This window comes from Cryptomeria japonica, chromosome 5 (genome assembly GCF_030272615.1).
Source record: "Cryptomeria japonica chromosome 5, Sugi_1.0, whole genome shotgun sequence".
Classification (NCBI taxonomy): domain Eukaryota; kingdom Viridiplantae; phylum Streptophyta; class Pinopsida; order Cupressales; family Cupressaceae; genus Cryptomeria; species Cryptomeria japonica.
In genome coordinates this window covers 169,809,012-169,829,390 of record NC_081409.1, presented here as the reverse complement: position 1 = coordinate 169,829,390, position 20,379 = coordinate 169,809,012, and positions in this window count along the sequence as shown.

Sequence of the window (20,379 nt, the reverse complement as noted above, 5' to 3'; positions counted from 1 at the left end):
TTTATTTATAGTGACTTAGAATGCCAAGGTATTCTAGCCGTACTCACTTTAGGTCATTCCCTTCTCACGATTGTCACTTGCTTGCAAAAGCAAATGGTCGGGAAGGTAGGACCTCTAAAGATAACACACAATCAAAACATGAGAATGGTATCGAAGATCTGGATTTCTGATCACCCTAAGAAGGATGAGAGCATACTCTCCTACTCCAATATCAAACTCAACAATCAAAGCAAACATACGTTCATTCCATCCTATTTAGAAATCATACTAGGTGCCTAAATATGAATTACAAACACAAAGTTTAGTTGTAATCCAAGGCAACCTGCAAAACCACCAGGTTAGAAGTTTGATATGTTTGATCTTTGACTATTGAACCTGCATAAAATTCATTAGTAGTTTCATCTTTGTCTTTGCCATGCGTAATGCCAAGGTGTTGCACAAAGAATCAGTACCATAAAACCAAAAAGCGGAAACAGAATGCAACACCAAACAATTTGCAAGTAAAAAAATACTGCTTTTACCTCTGTTTCTGGCCCTACACAGGTGCAGAATGTCTTACACAAGCGCAGAATGATGTAACATAGGCACAGAATGATGCAACACAGGCGTAGATCCCTTTGACACAGGGGCAGAATTCTTTGACACAGGCGCAGAATGCTTGACATAGGCACAGATTGCTCCTACAAAGGCGCAGAAGTGCCCAGAAAGGCCTGCATTACCCTATTTCTTGGGTTTTTCACCTGCAAATCATCTCAACAACACTCAAAAGCATGGTTAGGGGGTTAGTTCACATCGGGTTCACTAATTAATGTAGATAGGAAATGTGGAAATCATCAAAGCAAATCAATATTAGTCTAGCTCAATCATGAAAGCTAAAATGCAATGACAACAATCCTAAAAACACTCAATAAAGACATGAAAACAAGACATCAATTCAAACGCAAACCATTGCAAACATGAATGTCTCCTTCATGTGGCTCCATTGTGCTTCTTTCTCCTTCAAATAGCTTTTGTTTGTGGATCTCACCTTCAAGTGCATAAACCTAATGTGAAAGCAAGATTGACAAGTAGTGCAAGAATACTAGAAGCGTGATTGATTCGACCAGGGATCAAGGGGACCTTGATTGAAGAAATTCATCCAATTTATAGACAAACTGGAGAAAAGACAAGATTAGCATGAAGAGATTTGAAAGGAAATTTCAAATCAAGAATGACAAATATGACAAATTATGACAAATTTGCACTTGCTATGCAAGATAGATTGATTGATTATTTTGACAAAATTATGACAAATTTCTATGTCAAAATTGATTGATTGTCAATTATGACAAATTATGACAAATTGAAATGTCATTCCCATGAAATTAGGAGAAAAATAGGAGAAAATAGATGAATTAGAAATTGATGAAAATTAGGAATTAAGGAATTAGGAGAATTAGAAAATGGAGAAATAAGGAATTAAGTGAATTAATTAACAATTTTTCATTTATTAATCAATTCACAAAGAGGGAGGAATTAGTTAGCCAATTAAATAAACATTTAATTGCGACACGAAGACCTAGGATAAATCAACTATTTAACCTAGAGGGAGAAATGACAAACAAGGTTAAATGATTAAATCATGAAACCCTAGAAGATGAATTAGCAATGCAAGGATGACAATTAGGTCTTGATGAAGGATAATTGATATCAATTCGATTTGATCATGATTCTGACTTGATAAAAGACCAATGCTGACAAATGATTTGATTGATAAATGTGCCAATTGACGAGGAACAATGACTAATTGATCCAAACTGACATGATTGAGAAGGACGACTATCGATGACAAACCGATCGCAAAATGACAAGATTGACAAGTTGATAAGGATCGACCAAAATCATGACTGAAAATTGTTATCGACAAGACCAAATTCGACAGCGAGACAAATGAAGAATGCAGAAGAAGGACTCGATGCTCGCAAATGATAAAGACCAAGTGCGAATCATAGGAGAAATGTTAATGCAACGCAAAACCCTAAAATAAGGCAATGCGCAAACGTTAAAGTATGACTCCACAAGCATTGACCATTTTTAGACATCTACAGGTACAATACACTTCATCTTATTTATTGCTACAAATTTCATATTTGGGAAAGTAGATAATGTAATAACAAACATAAAAGTTAAGACAATTTGGGAAAAATGTCAATGGAAAACAAGTTTTGCATTGTGAAATGAACTTAGCATTATAGACATAATGTAGTTCCACACACATAGCAAAAAAATTGTTCAAAGTAGTCAATGATCCTCCAACATTGTGACTCTACAATACAAAGTGCTTATTGTTTAAAATTTGTACAAGACTATTTATTTCTGCATGAATACAGAATATGATATTGTTATGTAAGAGACATATTCAAATTAGTCATTACTCTTGTTACCTTTGGTTGTTACAAATAGGAAAAGTATTCCAAACAAAAAATTTCATTCCAAATACTAAAGTGATATACATTTTGTAAAACATCATGTGGACATACTAGTATAGAATTATAAAATAGAAAAGGATAGTTGTACTTGTCTGTCACAATAACTTGCCACTTGAGCTAGGTGCCCTCTTCATAGAGATGTGCATTGTATTTGTGATGCTTATGACAGTAAATGACACACCTTTATTCATTACATTATTGACTTGTAACGTAGTACTATTCTATTACTTGTTTGCATGGGCCATTGTGTAGTGGGGTCCCACTTTTGGGCAAAAAGTGGAAGTGTTTTCTCTGTTTTTCAAATTTTCTATCAATTGATGTCAAAATTTGAGGCACTTAGAGATTGAATCTCAAAAAACTTTAGTAATTAAAAATGTAGTGCTCGGAATCTACTTTTCAAATATGTAATTTATTTTAATACCCACATGGTAGAAATTGCATTTCAGTATGCATGTTTAAAAACCACTTTTTCAAAATGTCTTTTTCAGGACCATACCACACGTGTACGACCACCATTTTTTTATGCAAATAAATGAATTTTTGTAAATCCTTCTGGGAAACGATACCTAAGACAACAAATATTGATGAGAATTTTTTTGCTGATTTTTTTATTGAATATATATTTTTTGTTAATTTTTAATTGACAATAAAGTACATTTTAAAAACATCAAGTGTACGGCCACCGTAATTTGATGAAAATTTCATATTTTTAAATTTTTTTTAATATTCAAAATAATTTTATGTAGATTGATGTCATATAATTTATTATTCTAAAAACCTAAAAACAAAAATGTTATTAAAGTTTTACCAGACCTTAGTATTTTAGGTTTATGTACCACTCTTGACTAATAAATAGTGCAAAAATAATAAAAATGATCTTATCACTATGAATTTTATATTTTTGAAATCAAGACACTGAGAAATCTAATGGGTTTTTGTTTCATCAAAAAAATCGATTAGGAAGGCCCTCAAAAAATTAGGCCAAGGCAGAAATATGATATTCTTTTGCCTTACCCATTTTTTTGGAGGTCCAAGCATAGGCTTGGTCCCACCAAGCCTAACCCAAAGCCAAAACCAAGGTAGAGGGTTTTTTCCTGCTCCAACTTTTATGAAATGGGCGCCCGTTATATGAAATTCAAAAAATAGGCACCCATTTCGATTTATACCATTGAAAGCAAAATAGGCACCCATTTTTTAGAAATGGGCACCTGTTTTTAGAAACGTGTACCCGATTTGAAAACGGGCACCTCTTTTTAGAAATGTGTACCCGATTTGAAAACGAGCACCCATTTCATTCAAATATTGGGCGTCAGTTTCTTAAAAGATCCGTTGGGCAAAAAAATTGGCTCACAAGGACAAATTTCAATGATTGAATGATTATTCAATCATTATCCAATAGGTTTGATCTGCAGAGAGAATGTTTTGTTAAATAATTCTCTTTTCTTGTCTTGTTATCGATTTGACAAGGAGATCCATTCGAATTCAAATTTTGGTGCAGCCATGGGATCAAATCAATGCAAAAAGAGGCGAAGGAAGGTTCTAATAGCTGAAGACATAGCAAAAAATAGAGAGGAGGCAAAACGCCAATGAGAAAGAAGAGCAAGAATTAAACAATTAAACAATGTTGGAGCTTCAAATTCAACAATCGTTTCAAAAGACAACAACATCGAGGACACCATAAATGTTAAAGAAGGAAACATAGTAGAACTAAATTTAGGTGCATCTTCTAATCCATTATTGGATACAGGTATGTCTTCACAGCCCCATGTTTATTCTCATGAACAAATTGGTGATTTAGTAGAAGCAGGTTACTCATTAAATCAAACCCCAATTGAAAATCAAACCCCAAATGAAAGTAAAACTAAAATTGAAACTAAAATTGAAATTGAAAGTCAACTGGCATTTGAAATCAATAATGTGGATGTAGACATGGAAACACCAATTGAAAAAGAAACATGTTTGAATGATAATGAAATGAATGAATATTTTTAAATTAAAAGTGATGTGTTAGACAATCTTCCTAGCTTGGTTTCATGGAGACAGATTAGGACACATGCAAATAGATAGTTTAGACAATTTTGTTATAATAGGAAATTTGGGTTTCAATGTCAATTAATGTTACAACTAATTAAAATGACTAAAATACGGAAACTGATGAAGAAGATAGCCTTTTATGTCAAACCCAAGAAGAAGGATGAGTATTTAAAATAAGTTGTATCGACTGTTGCTAGCGCCTTTGATACAATCAGAAAGAAAAGTCGTTCTAAAGATAGAAATGCGGCACGACAAGCAATAACAACAACTTTAGTAAGCAAAACAACTTTTGATAAAAGAATGATGACTAACATAAGTGGATATCTTAATATTCATCATAAAATTTTGTCAAGAGTTGTAAAGACAAGAGTTAACTTTGAAAGTGATCTGACAAACAATTTGTGGACTTTTAGTGGTAGACTACCAAGGTCTGATATGAAACTTACTGTTGAAGTCAAAACTTTGATCAAAAAATTTTGGCATGATAATACGAGAGTATCACCTAATGCTAGAGATGTGCTTAAATTAAGAGTTGGGTCAAAAATTCGTGACCCACATCCAAAACACCTTTTGGACATGACTCAAACTGAATTGTACAATTTGTTTTTGGATGATAAGGTGCTAACTATTAGCATTATTCAAAGGTCTTTTGAAAAGTGTAAACCTTGGTATGTTCGGATTAACAAGGAAAGAGTCACATGTTGTTGCAAAACTCATGTTCAATTTTGTTACCATTATGATGTATTTTGATATATACATGTTACCATGCATAGCAATTGAATGTTGCAAGAATGTGGTATAAATATACCACCTGAAACTATAAAGGAGTTTATATCTAGTTTGTTTTGCAACCCACCTAATGAGAAATATTTTCTTTCCAATGCATGTGTTTCTAGTGTATGTGATATATGTGGCAATCTTGCATTGTTGGATGAATGTTTACATGAAAATATTTCAATTGATTATGGACAACAATTACTTGATGTAAAAAGATTTAAAACTATTGAGTATCCATTGAAGGATGGAAAGGATGGAAGACGATGTGATCTAATTACTGAAAAAGTTACTGTTCATGCATTTATGAATGAATTTAAGAGTAAGATCGTACCTAAATATGTTAAACACTCTCAAAATGATATATGGCTTGATGGTCAGTTTTGAATATGTAAGAATACATTTCTTGTTGGTAGTATACTTTCGGTCATTGACTTTGCAGAGAACTACACCCTTGCACCACAAGATGAGGTCCAATCACAATATTACAATTCAGTGCAAGTAGCAATTTTTGTTCATATTGTCTATAGGCATGCACCTGATAGTACAGAAGATGATCATAAAATTTTGAGAGAGTACCATTTCTATATGAGTGATAATAAATTACACTCATCTGAGTTTGTCCAGTATAGCTTCAAGGCCTTTTATGAGAATTTAAGGGAGAGACAAATTCAGATGACACAACATCTAATATGGTTAGATAATTGCATAGGGCAATTCAAGAATGCTAGAATGTTTTTTTGGTTGAGTAGGATACATAAGAAAACTAATATCGAACACATGTGGAGTTTTTTTGAGGCTGGAAATGGGAAAGGAGAACATGATGGTGCTGATGCATGTGTTAAGAGAGTCATTTGCAGAGAGAAACTCAAATTCGAGGAAAAAGCTAAATTTAAAAAATGCAAGTGTAATTGTGGATTGGTGTAGTGCAACTTTATCCACATGATCAAGTCAGAACTCTACAATCAAATGTTTCTTCTGGCTAGTTGATGAGGAGAATATCCTTCCAAGATATGATTGTGATACAATCATAGGGTCAGCTAGATGGCGTTTATTTAAGAGTTCTAATTCTAGCACTTGGACTATATGGACTAGGGAGCTTGCATGTTTTTGTCAATTTTGTGTTGCAGGTGAATGGGAAGAATGCGAGAATACGGAATGGGTTGACGAATGGCAACAAAAATCCTTAACACCTATTGAGACACAATATCAAGATGTTAGAAGAAATGAAGACCCAGATCATGCAATTACATCAGAAGATTATGATCGTGTTTTAAACCTTATACAACCTGGTAATTTAATTCAATTTCTTGTTTATAACTTTTAAATATATTATTTATGTAATGTCATATAATTTATGATTGTATTAGAATTATAAATTCTAACAGATTTTATTTCTACATGTAAATATTTTGTTCTCCAGGACATGAGTATGATGTTGTTGCACCTAAGGATAATGATGAGCAAACTGAGTATTGGCTACCTATATGTGTAGAACCTAAGAAAAAGTTGATATGTCATCAAGTAGATGATGATGTTTTTTAGTATCCAGTTGGGTTTGTTGTGGTAGTTGGCACATGGCTACACAAATACCTAACAAGAAGGAATGGCTTAAGACTACCAATCAAAAAAGAAGATTATACACTATTCTCATTTGGTGGTGGCAACAAACATCAAATTAGAAAGATACAAAGGGAGCCCTGCTAATAAGGTATTATGGACACTTTCAATGGAAGAGAATGAGGCAATCATAGATGCATTGCAGAAGAGAGAGGATGTAGATGGTACATTAGGTTGAATTAGATTTATGCATGTAAGTTTGTGTTAATTGTGTGAAATTTTTCTATGTAAATTTCTATATGTATATATGTCTTCTTTATTCTTATACATGTAGCTAATTAATTTGGTGTTCAGGTGTCAAGTACAACTTGATGTAACATGGATGACACTGAACTTGTGCATTTTACAACTTTTGGCTAATCAAAGTTGTAATACTAGGTGAGTGCAATTCTTTTATTTTTGTTATATGGTAATACAAGATAAGGTCCTAGAATTCAATTTAATTATGATAATTTTTTGTCTTCGTCCCTTTAACATATATATTATTGTTATATACATAGGTAAAATGAAATTTTGGTATTGAGATGTCAAGTACAACTTGATGACATGGATGACATAGATACAACTTGGTGAGTACATTAGATTGAATAAAATACATTTAACTTTTTGTAGCGTAAATTGAAATTTACTTTTAAATATATAGTTTTAATGGCATTTGAACAATCTTTTCTTTTTTGTAGGACACCTAGAAGAACATATGTGCATTGATATAATTTTGGTTTCATAAACAGCATTTTATTCGTCTACTTTTGTTAAATAAGTAAACTATGTACATTGGCCCTATGTTCACTAATTGATGATGATAGTTTTTTATGTTGATAGCTATTTTTTCATGTCAATTGATGTAACTTCATTCAATATAAATAAGTTGATTATTGTTTATATATATGTATGTATATATCCTACTCTAATATAGATCTCGAAAAATCAATTAATCTTGTCAATTACATGAACAAATAAGTACATGATAATGAATGATAACAAGTCTATGTTATAAGTCCACCATAGTACTCATTTTGAATATTATTATTTCAACTGTAAAAATGACCCATTCAATTATTTAGGATATATATTCTTTTTAAATTACATCATTTAGTGAGCTATTCAACAACTTCATCTTATCTTTTCATATTCTAATTTTGTTGCTCCCAAAAACATGTCAATTTTAAAGGCTAATTGTTTCCCATCACTATTTATGCTAAACCAATATAGATCTAGCATTTAAGATTTAGTGTTCAATGACAAGTTCAAAAGTAATTGGTAATTATTCAAATTAGATTGAAAAGAAGAATGAACCAATTATTTTTTATTACATCCACGTCAATAGATACAACATTATCATAAGCATTTACATATATGTTATGTGTGTCTTTAATTTATATGTATATTAGAAAACAGATTTGGCTTAATGTCAACAATGTGTCATGATTTTTCTACACATAATATATTCCCAATAAATAGTTGAATATTCCTTATCTATCACATTTTCAATTATCATTCTCATCTCTTTTAATAAGTTTAGAGTTTATATTGCATTGTTTCTTCTATTATTTTATTATATAAAATTGATGAGCTTTATGTGAACATGTAAGATTTAAAACTACCTATCACATTGTTCTAGGTTAAATTTTTTCTCCACTCATAGTTAATTGAATTTTATTTTATTTCTATAAAATTTCATAACTATTATTTTTTTCATCAACATAAGCTTCTAGTTAAGATTACAATGTCTTTTCATAATTAGAAGTTTTATCTTTGATCTTTAATAATGTCATATCATGTGCATGTGTGAGCCTCTAGAATGGAATATGATATTGGAGAATATGTGCATGCCATATAATCTTTGTCCTTAATAGTTTTAGAATGTCATATCATGTACATGTGTTAAAAAATTTAGTATGATTATTTTCTACCTAGGATGCATGTGTGAGCCTAGAATGATAACACGACACACAAATGTCTTGTACAAGTAAAGTGCAAAAAATTCATACTGGAGGGCACCAAATCACATAACCGATTATATATATAATCACATAACAAGTCCTGATATCATAATAACAAGTCCTAGTCCAAATAACATAACAAGTCTTGATAACATAATAACAAGTCCTAATAAAATAATAACAAGGAAATGACATAATAACAAGTCCAAATAACATACTAACAAGTCCTGATAACATAACAAGTGTCATCATAAAAAGTCCATAATATAATAACATAACATGTTCTAACGTATATAATCTAAGATCTCTCGTGCATCTAATCTATAGTCCTCTTCACTCCATGTGAAGATGACTGAGATGCATCCTTCTATTGGATGTGCTCTTGAGATGCACCATCCTATGTGTCTACAATATTAGTGCTTACGCCCTCCTGTACATTATTAAAAGATAACATGAGAAGAAATTATGTGTGTTTAATTCAAATGATTTGCATAATTCACTTATAAAGATTAAATAATGATTTAAAATAAATTACCATACGACCGTGCAGGTCCATGCTCTGTAATGCCCTTAGTGGTACGAGGAGGTCCACTCTCATGAACAAAAAAAGTGGTTGCAATCAAGTCCTATACAAAAAAATATTATATCAATTTTGATAATCCCTATAAAAGACACGTACTACACAATAGACAAATTAGAATTTATTTTTTTAATCATTACCTCAAATGACAATGTCGATGGTTGCATTTGGCTCAATCTTGTAGCCATACCAAGAGTGATAGTGGTGTTGACCTGAACAACATATATAAAGAACAAATCAAACTTGTATATACATAAATTATAAAGTATATAATGAGAAGAAGTTTATGGAAGAAAAGCATACATATGGTATCTGATGTGCAGCCAAAGTCACTGATGGGTGAGGACGTACACATGATGCATCATCAAACAACCCAAAAGCCTACAATTGCAAAAAATGGGCATAAATCAGAGTTACACATAAATTAGTAAGCATATAAACACTCAAAATTAATGGATAAAAAACATACTAGGCGTATATGAGGCTGAGCCTCAGTGATCAATGGGCCAAGGTGAGAAGAACTGCTAGCCTCAATGTTACCCGAAATACCCTACAAAATTGAAAAAAAAATATCATACGCATTATTAAATTCAAGTTTTAATTGTTTATTTTAAATGTACTTCAATGTATCTAGATGAAAGTGCATACCGTAAACGGGGCACCAACATCTCGAGGTATGGAGGTAAGATGATGGGTCTCCCTCCATGATGTGGTATGAACCCTCCTCTATTCAGAAAAATTGACTCATCTTATGTGTATATATTGAATTTAATATTGAACTATAAATTATATAAATAAATTTTTACCTTTGTAGGATGATCATCATCTGCGCACGGGAGATTAACATATGAAGAGATGACATCATAATCCACACCCTCTCCGGCATCATCATATCCACCATGGGCCCCATCAGTATCGATAGGATCACCATCTACTCCATGGGAAACATCACTTTGGGGACCTATACATATACCCCCATAGCTCATACAAACATGTGCTATGCTGGGGGTAGCCCTCACCTGCTACAACTGCTCTAAAAAATTGCCTGAAAGGGCACTCAGTGAACCAAGAGAAGATTCAACTGCTCGATGATGAATGGGTGTAGGAACAACTAGTACAGGAAGAGAAACAAGGGGATCATCACACACACAATTTCTAACTCTATCACTCAATTTGGCCCCTACCCTATCCTATGGCATGCCTCGACCAATCCCCTGAAATGATCTAATGTCAAAGTAATTGAGTTTTTTACCCAATTCAAATTTTGCCCATATTTTTTTCAAAAAATACATTGCCACCTCATGATTAGAGTGTGGTGGATGGTCAAATACCATCCACCATCACTCCCAAAAGTGTGCAGCTATCTGTGGGTGCCTACACCATCTAATATATATACGTGACTTTTTGGGATCTATCTCCTCACCCATTTTCGGGTTCACAAATAACATTTCAAATCATTTTTTGTTATTTTCAACTCATTGACCTGTTTATAAGACAATTCGTCAGAATAATAAGCACGCATGGAATCCCTCAATGTGTGATATCTATCCAACTCCCCATCCAATTTCTGTACATAATGGACAACGTCTTGCATACTATCTGCAAGGAGTAGTTGTTGTGGATGAGGATGAGGATCATGTCTAATGGTACTAATATCTCTCAAGAGGGAAGATATATTCCTCCTCATGCTCTCCCTCAAATCCTCAGGAATAGGTGGAGAGGTTGGAGGTAGGGGTGGAGGTGGCATCTAACCTAACAGTTCATTTATGTCAAACTCATCCATTATGTGAATATAATCTACATATATATACAAACATGAAAAAATGCAATTACTATTTAATTTACATTTCACCTTCCAAAAAAAACATAATTAAATACAACATTTAGAAATATAAATTTAAAGATTCAAACTTTTACGCACGATTAAAATAAAGAGAGCTAGAGAGAGAGAGGTAGAGTAGGCAATTTGAGAGACAAGGAGTGTGAAAGAGTGAATGAGGGAGAGGTACAAAAGAGGAGAGAGTTCATAGAGAGAGAGAGAGAGATCGTAAAGAGAGAGAGAGTAGCTAATGAGAGAGAGTGAGTGAGATAATGAGAGAGGGGGAGAGAGAAAAGAAAAGAGAGTTCATAGAGGGAGAGAAAAGAGGAGAGAGTAGCTAATGAGAGATGGAGAGAGGGAAAAGAGGAGAGAGTTCTTAGAGGGAGAGAGGGAGAGAATGAGTGAGACAATGAGAGAGGTAGAGAGAAAAGAGGAGAGAGTTCATAGAGTGAGAGAAAAGAGGAGAGAGTTCATAGAGAGAGAGAGAGAGTAGCTAATGAGAGAGAGTGAGTGAGATAGAGAGATCTAGAGAGAGTGAGTGAGATAGAGAGAGAGTAGGTAATGAGAGAGAGTGTGAGTGAGTGTGTGTGTGTGTGAGAGAGAGAGAGAGAAGCTAATGAGAGAGAGAGAGTGAGATATAGAGAGAGAGTAGGTAATGAGAGAGAGTGGGTGAGATAGAGAGAGAGTGTGAGTGAGAACATTTATACATAAAATTAGAAACATATAGAACATAACATTTCAACATATCAAAAAGAAATTTAAACATTTAAACATCTAACTATACACATTTATATACAAACATGAAAATTTATAATTACTATTTAATTTACATTTCACTTTCCAAAAGAAAAATTATAATCAAATACAACATTTACAAATCTAAATTTAAAAATTCAAACTTTTACACACGATTAAAATAAAGAGAGATAGAGAGAGAGGGAGAGTAGGTAATTTGAGAGACAATGAGTGAGAGAGAGCGAATGTGAGAGAGAGAGAGAGAGAGAGAGAGAGAGAGAGAGAGAGAGAGAGAGAGTCCATAAAGGGAGAAAGAGAGAGAGAGAGAAAAGAGGAGAGTCCATAAAGGGAAAGAGAGAGAATGAGGGAGAGAAAAGAGGAGAGAGTAGCTAATGAGAGAGGAAGAGAGAGAAAAGAGGAGAGAGTTCATAGAGGGAGAGAGAGAGAGAGAGAGAGAAGGATAGAGTTCATAGAGAGAGAGAGTTCAGAGAGAGAGTTCATAAAGAGAGAGAGAGAGAGAGTGAGTGAGATAGAGAGAGAGATTGAGCGAGATAGAGAGAACGTGTGTGTGTGTGTGTGAGAGAGAGAGAGAGAGAGTAGCTAATGGGAGAGAGTAAGTGAGATAGAGAGAGAGAGAGAGGGTGAGATAGAGAGAGTAGGTAATGACAGAGTGAGCAAGATAGAGAGAGAGTGTGTGTGAGAGAGAGAGTGAGTGAGATAGAGAGAGAGAGTGGGTAATGAGAGAGAGAGAGAGAGTGAGAGAGAGAGAGAGAGAGAGTAGCTAATGAGAGAGAGTGAGTGAGATAGAGAGAGAGTAGGGGGTATGTGCACAATGATGGTGGTCAGAAAAGTGGACACCACCCAAAAAAAACATGGAAAAACAAGCAACCTGTACGCGGTTTTAAAATTTGAAATTCCCGCATACGTGCTTAGGTTTGTTCTTCTCGAGCCTATAGAGGATAGCGCATACGCATTGCTTTTAGGAAAATGAGCGCGTATGTGCTACGCCTCAGAAAATGAGCGCATACGCGCTACTCATAGGAAAATGAGCGCATACGCACTAATAATCCAAATATAATCGCGTACACGGTGCCTAGTAAAAAAAAATAAATTTAAAAATGGATCTCATTTACCCGTGAATAGCACGTTTTTGACTTCGTTTTTTACCCATTTCTTCTCGTAAACCGTGAATGGGGTGCTAGATTTTTCCTCCAAGCTATGGATCATTTACCTGTGAATAGCACATTTTTTACTTCATTTTTTACTCATTTCTTCTCCTAAACCATGAACGGGGTGCTAGATTTGTCCTCCAAGCTATGGATCAAGGTTAGTTTTTGTTTATTTTTGTCTTTCTTTCCCGTTTGTTCAATTTGTTTTACATTTTGAATTCAATTTCATTAATTTTGATTAGGTTTTTTCATTTTTTGTTTCAAAAACTAGATTCTTCTAATCTAGAACAAGAACAACCAAATGCACCTCCTAAAAACCCACAAGAACAACCAAATGCACCTCCTGAAAACACACAAGAACAACCCCCAGTTCCTCCTTTTGACCACACACCTGAAACACAGGAGCAATTAATTAATCAGTTAGGAAAAAATATGTCTAAAATCAATAGACTAATTGTTAAATTGAAAACTTCTGAACTTGAGCATCATCAATCCCTCGCCACTAGCCTAGAAACATTAGCTAGTGGTGCCATAGCTGTTTCCACACAAATTACCAAATGGGGAAGCTTTAGGGATAGGTGTCATCAATTCTATGTCGATGGGCTATCATACGATGGAGTAAAAAACAAAAATACTAGTACACAACAAATATGTGCCCTTTTCATTGATCCCAAAACTAGTCAGTCATTACCTCCTAATGCAAAGAGCTTTCACATACATTTGGTGTACCAATGTGCAGATGAAGAATCTTTTTTGGCAGAGGTGGTGGATGGTCTTTGATGATCCACCTTGTAATAATTATGAGGTTCCATTATATTTTTTGAGAAAAGTATATTGTGAGTTTGTGTTCAATGTGCGCCCAAACTATTTTGACATGAGAGAGTTCCATGGTAGAGGTGGTGGCTCTGCCCAAGATAGACCTGGAGCCCATAGGCGATTACCTGTGGAGAGTTGCCGCCCCCTAGCACTCAAACCCAAGGTGCATCAGGCTGTCCCAATAGAGCTGAAAGAGTCAATGGAGCTTCAGGTGGCCACAACATTGATTGGTGCCATCATCTAGCATGGGACATCATTAGCACACCCTATTGTATTGGATGATGAGCCATTAGGTGGCGACAGAGAGCCCATCTATCATATGTGTGTCAGTTGCTCGGGGGTAGATGATGCAGTCGGTGCAGATGGATCCTCATCTCATCTATGAACGATTTGTGGGAGTAGATGTCAGACCTACATGGTTGAGGATTTTGTGCTGATAGATGAGTTGATGGACATGGTGTTTGCCCATGAGCCACAGACACAGGTGTGTTGATTTGAATTCATAGCATTTTATTTATCAATCACTTTAAATTTGTAATTACATAAATCAATTTTCATTTATACATCGATTTAAATTGAGACACATAATATGTATTTCAGGATGCAGCAGCAGTATCCCATACTCCCCCCCCAGTTACTATAGCTGCAACTTCGATGCCTAAGGTATAAATTTTGTAACATGTTAAAATAGAATAGTACACTTTGAATTCAAAAAAATATAATATATACTAACTATCTTTAATGCTTGGTCCAATTTATGGTTTGTAGGTGTTGACAGGGGATGAAATGTCTCTGATTGATGACATCACACTCTCAGGGATCAATTTTGGCCTACAAGGCTATACAGTATCATTTTTTGTACAACCCTTTTTATGTATTGTTTTGATGGAATATGCAAGTCATTTCATTTTAGATTTTTAAAATTATATTTTATTTATTATCTGTACTAATTTCTCATGTTAATTTTGTTTTTTTAGGGTACGCCCTCCACATCTAGGGCTCGTCCTAAGAAAAAGGATTCCTCAAAGACTCCAAAACATAGGAAGAAGGTAATTGAACACATTTTTAGTTGTACAATTATTTGAAAATGTTGAAATCAAGTATTAGTTGGGGTTTATAGATTGATTAGTGTTTTTTGTCTATTTTACATGTACAACAACCATTGAGCTATGTGGATTTGTTGAATGCACCTAATTCACCTGTGGATCAAGAGAGGGTGGAGGTATGTATCTCTACTTTATTTTCTTGATTTCATGATTATATGCATGCGTACATGTGAACTTGTGATATATTATAATCTTATAATTTTTTCATACAGGAAATATCCATACCTATTTCATCAATGGCAAACCCTCCTCCTTGCACTGGAGAAGCATCTCAGGATCCGGTACAATTTTATTTGATATGTAAAATTAATTGTTTTTAACCTTCAATACTTATCATTATATTAATTGTATTTAATCTTTGAACATTTTTTGTATAGGTAATAGCGACAGTTTCTACATCGATGGTGAGCTATCCTCAGTCCATTGGAGAAGCATCTCAGGTACAGGTGCATCATTGTTCTCTATATTGTAGCTTTTAAGTGTTTTTTATATATTTATGTTAGTACATTGTATTAATTGTACATTTAATCTACAATAGACTCCTTCGCGGTATAGTCATAACGTGGATCCATTTAAGTATGTCTTCAATAAAACTCCTAATTAGAGTGACAAGGAGAGGAGAGCAAAGACATTAGCTCCTAGATCAGCCGATGAGGTAATCTACATTTCAATTGCAAAGGAATTAAAGTTAAATGCATAGTTATGTTGTTAATTGTGAGCTATTTACTACAAAATAATTCTAACTTGGCTTTTGAATTGTGGTTTGCAACCATCTATAGAGTCGCGTACTGCATCGAAGAGGCTTGATTTTGATGATCCACCAAAAGTTTAGGATCATATAGTGTTAGTTTTGGTCATAGAATGACCAATACATGTAGATATATTCTACATTTTTATTGTATATCAATTTGGACATTGCATATGCCACATTTTTGTAATACTAGTATTGACTTGACAGACATGCCTTTTTTGTATATATAAATATCGATATTTGATCCAATAAATGTGTACTGAGTTCATTATTTTGTATTCGTTGTATTTTGTGGTTGTCCTTTTATAAATTTAAATGAATATTTACATATGTAATCAACAATATGAATATAAGCAACAAAAATATATGATATAAAACATTGCAATCATGGAATATGATTTGATAAAATTTCTAAAATGTTGAATTAACCCTAAAAAAATCCTTGTATTCAGTTCATTATTGTGTATTCGTTGTATTTGGTGGCTGCCCTTTTATAAATTTAAATGAATATTTGGATATGTAATCAGCAATATGAATATAAACAACAAAAATCGACAATATGAATATAAACAACAATATGTGTTTGGTGCGAGAGCACCCTCACGCTTGCAATAGTCAAATTTTGTTCGACATGTACACAAACCAATGTCGTGAGCATGTCCAGGTGGGCAGGTTTATTCTAGGCATGCCCCTGTCATGCATCCCAAAGCGCCGAAACATCGAAAGTCATACCATACCGATGTGATCTCTCAAATGCCCTGAGTCCAAAAAATTGTCAAAACTTGACGGACTGTTTCTTCAAATCCAGGACACATATGGTCAATCCGTTTGAACTCGTGGGGTTGCATGAGGCTCCTCTACAATGGTTTGTCTCGGTTTTTTACGAGTAGGAGTCATTTTCGATTGGTAGCATTTTTTCGCCTTCTACAAAAACCGTCAGTTGCATGCAATGCAAAGTTGCCAGATTGGCTAGAATTGATTTGGTTCATCGTGTGCACAAACCGATGGTGCGAGCACATCCGGGTGGGCAAGTTTACACTAGGCATGCCCTTGTTGTGCATCCCAAAGCACCGGAATGTTGAGAGTCATACCGTACCGGTGTGATCTCTCAAGTGCCCTAAGTCCAAAAAATTGACAAAACTTGACGAACTGTTTCTTCACATCCAGGACACATATGGTCGATCCATTTGAACCCATGGGGTCACGTGAGGCTCCTCTACAATGGTTTGTCTCATTTTTTTATGAGTCTGAGCCATTTTTTATTGGTAGCATTTTTTCACCTATTGCAAAAACCATCAGTTGCATGCAATGCAAAGTTGTCAGATTGGCTAGAATTGATTTGGTTCATCGTGTGCACAAAATGATGTCACGAGCGTGTCTAAGTGGGATTTTTTACGCTAGGCATGCATTTGTCGTGCATGCCAAATCACTGAAACATCAAGAGTCATACTATACCGGTGTGATCTCTCAAGTGTCATGAGTCCAAAAACTTGTCAAATTTTGATGGACTGTTTCTTCCAATCCAGGCCACATATGGTCGATTCATTTGAACCAGTGGGGTCGCGTGAGGCTCCTCTACAATGGCTTGTCTTATTTTTTGATGATTCAGAGCCATTTTTTATTGGTAGCATTTTTTTGCTTGTTGCAAAAGTCGTCAGTTGCATGCAATGCAAAGTTGCAGGATTGGCTAGAATTGATTCAGTTCATCATGTGCACAAACCGATGTCATGAGCGCATCTGGGTGGGCAATTTTACTATAGGCATGCCCCTTTCATGCATCCCAAAGCACCAGAACGCCGAGTGTCATACCCTACTGATGCAATGTAGAAGTTGCTTGACAACTTTTCTGACAATTTTTTTGACAACAATGATTTTTGCTCAAATTGTATCTAGTCTCAATCTATGACCCCTATGAACCGATAATGACTCAAATAATTCTCCATGATTATACAAGAATCAATAATGCTCATGATTGACCAAGGACACATCACATATACTCAAAACATAGTTACAAAATATTGACACACAAAATAGTCACAAAACATTGTCACATATTATTCATAAAATTGCCTCTAAATATGGTCAAATCAGCTCTTGACTATTTGATTATACAAAAAATGTCTTACAAATCATCTCATGGTCTTTTATACAAAATTTCACATTACAATATTTGCGATTCAACTCATCACCATTTTAATATACAAATCATCTCATGGGCTTTTATACAAAATTTGGCATTACAATATGTGCGATTCAGCTCATCGCCATTTCAATATAAAAAATTTGGCATGTACATGTGTACAAATCAGCTCATTGCCATTTAAATATACAAAATTATGACCCTAAACTTGTAAAAATCAGCTCATGGGCATTTATATATACAAAAAATGAATATAGAACAATTTGTCGATGATTTATACAAAATTCTCAAAATCATTCTACTCTGAACCATAGAATCAATCAAGTGAGCCTTTAGGATCGGCTCTAACCCATATTGTGTCAAGTATTGCCTCGTGGTCAGATTCATGAACTTTCCATAAAATTTTGTTATGAGGTCTACCACGATACTTCATCAAATGAATATTTGTTGCAACAACAAGATTAGAGAAATGAAGAATATGTTTGTGTGTTTCAAAGTCCTCGAACAACCAAACATCAGAATTCTTGATAGGGTATCTTTGAAGCCATGTTCCTGTCACAACAAAAGACCCTATTGGGTACTCAATACCTTGTCCGTCAATGATTATGGTTGTCAATTTTCTTTTAGGCTCAACACAATGACACAAATAGTAATTTGTTCCTTCTTCATTGTTCTCTTCTGCAACAACTGCATACACATGACCTACATTTTATAAAGTATTAATTAATAACAAAAATAAAGTATGATGTACAACAAAATGAACCAAAAAGAATACTTGCAAAACAATTAACTCAAAAAATCACTTGAATCCACTAGGTCGGATACATGGTCAAAATCCACTGATGTCTCCATCTGGCTCAATTGTAGTGCTTTGGAAATTTGATATGAATCAATGGGAACCAACAGTCTACAAGACCATTTGTCAACCCACTCTTGTGATTCACATTCTTCCCACAAACAATACATGCATGAAGAGAAAAAACATACCATCTGTCTCATATAAATTACCAGTGAACTTGAATTTGAACTAAAAAATGAGTGCATGTCACTCGATCCTGCAACTGTACAACAATCTAGATAGTTTTCAATGTTAGATTCAGTGATCAACCAAAAATATCTATGAACCATTGACGTACTTGGATTACCTGGACCCATCGTAGACTTACACCATCACACAATTGTTTTTTCATCTATCAACTCAACACCACCTGCGTACTTCAATTCTTCCCTAGCTAGGGCTCTTTTCACACATGCTCCTGCACCATCGTGATCTTCCTTACCATGTCCAGCCTCAGTGAAATTCCAAAAATGTTGTACACAACTTGTCATATGCATCCTTGTCAGCCAATAAAACATCCTTGCATTCTTGAATTGTGTGGTGCAATTATCTGACCATATTAGGTGCCGATTGTATCGTATGTTCCTTTCCCTTAAACTATCATAGAAAACTTTAAATCATCCTTGTACAAACTTTGATGAATGAGTACGATCATCACTTATGTAGAAGTGATATTCTCTTACAACCTTTCTATCCTCCTTTGTGCTATCATATGCATGCATGAATTCTATGTGTACAAAAATAGAAACTTGTGTAGAGTGACATGGATTGCACTTCATTTTGAGATTGTAGTGTATAATTTTCAGAGAAATCAACGATAGAGACAATGGTGCCAAGAGGAAATGTGTCCTTACATAACTTGAATTTCCCATCTAACCATCAAGCTCTATGTATATGCATTATGTACTCATAAACTAGTTTCTCTTGAAACATTTTCATAAATTGAGCTACACATATATCATTTTTCACTAGCTCACATCTCTTCAAATCTTTTCCATCTTTAACTCCATATGTGATTGTCTTGTATTTTCTGAAAAAAACTAGTTTCGTACCAATTTAATGTGTGCTCTCCAAATGTACACATCTTGGTAAACGTTGCAAACCACCACATATAGCACAAGAACCTTCCAAACAAGGCATCTTATAATAAATGCAACCATCATGTCTATTACATAGCACACTTGAAATAAATTCTCTTACCGACTTAGGAGGTGCTTGTATATTACATTCCTGCAAAATATCATTAGTGTGCAAAGTAGAACAAAATATGACGAAAAATATCATAATGCATGGAAAATTCAATATGCATCCTACAACAACATGTGGTGTGTACATGATTAATCTTAATATAAAAAGGTTTTTCCATTTCAAAAAATCTTTGAGAAATTCTCATTTGAGGAAACTTTTGAAGGAATCTTTCATAAAATTTAGTTTGAGTCATATCCAAATAGTGTTTGGCATGCGGCTCACGGTTTGTAGACCCAATTCACCTTCTAACAACATCTCTTTGGTTGGGCAAAACTATTGTGTTGTCATGCCAAAAATTTTCAATTAATGTTTTTAGTGCATCAACAACAACCTTGTCT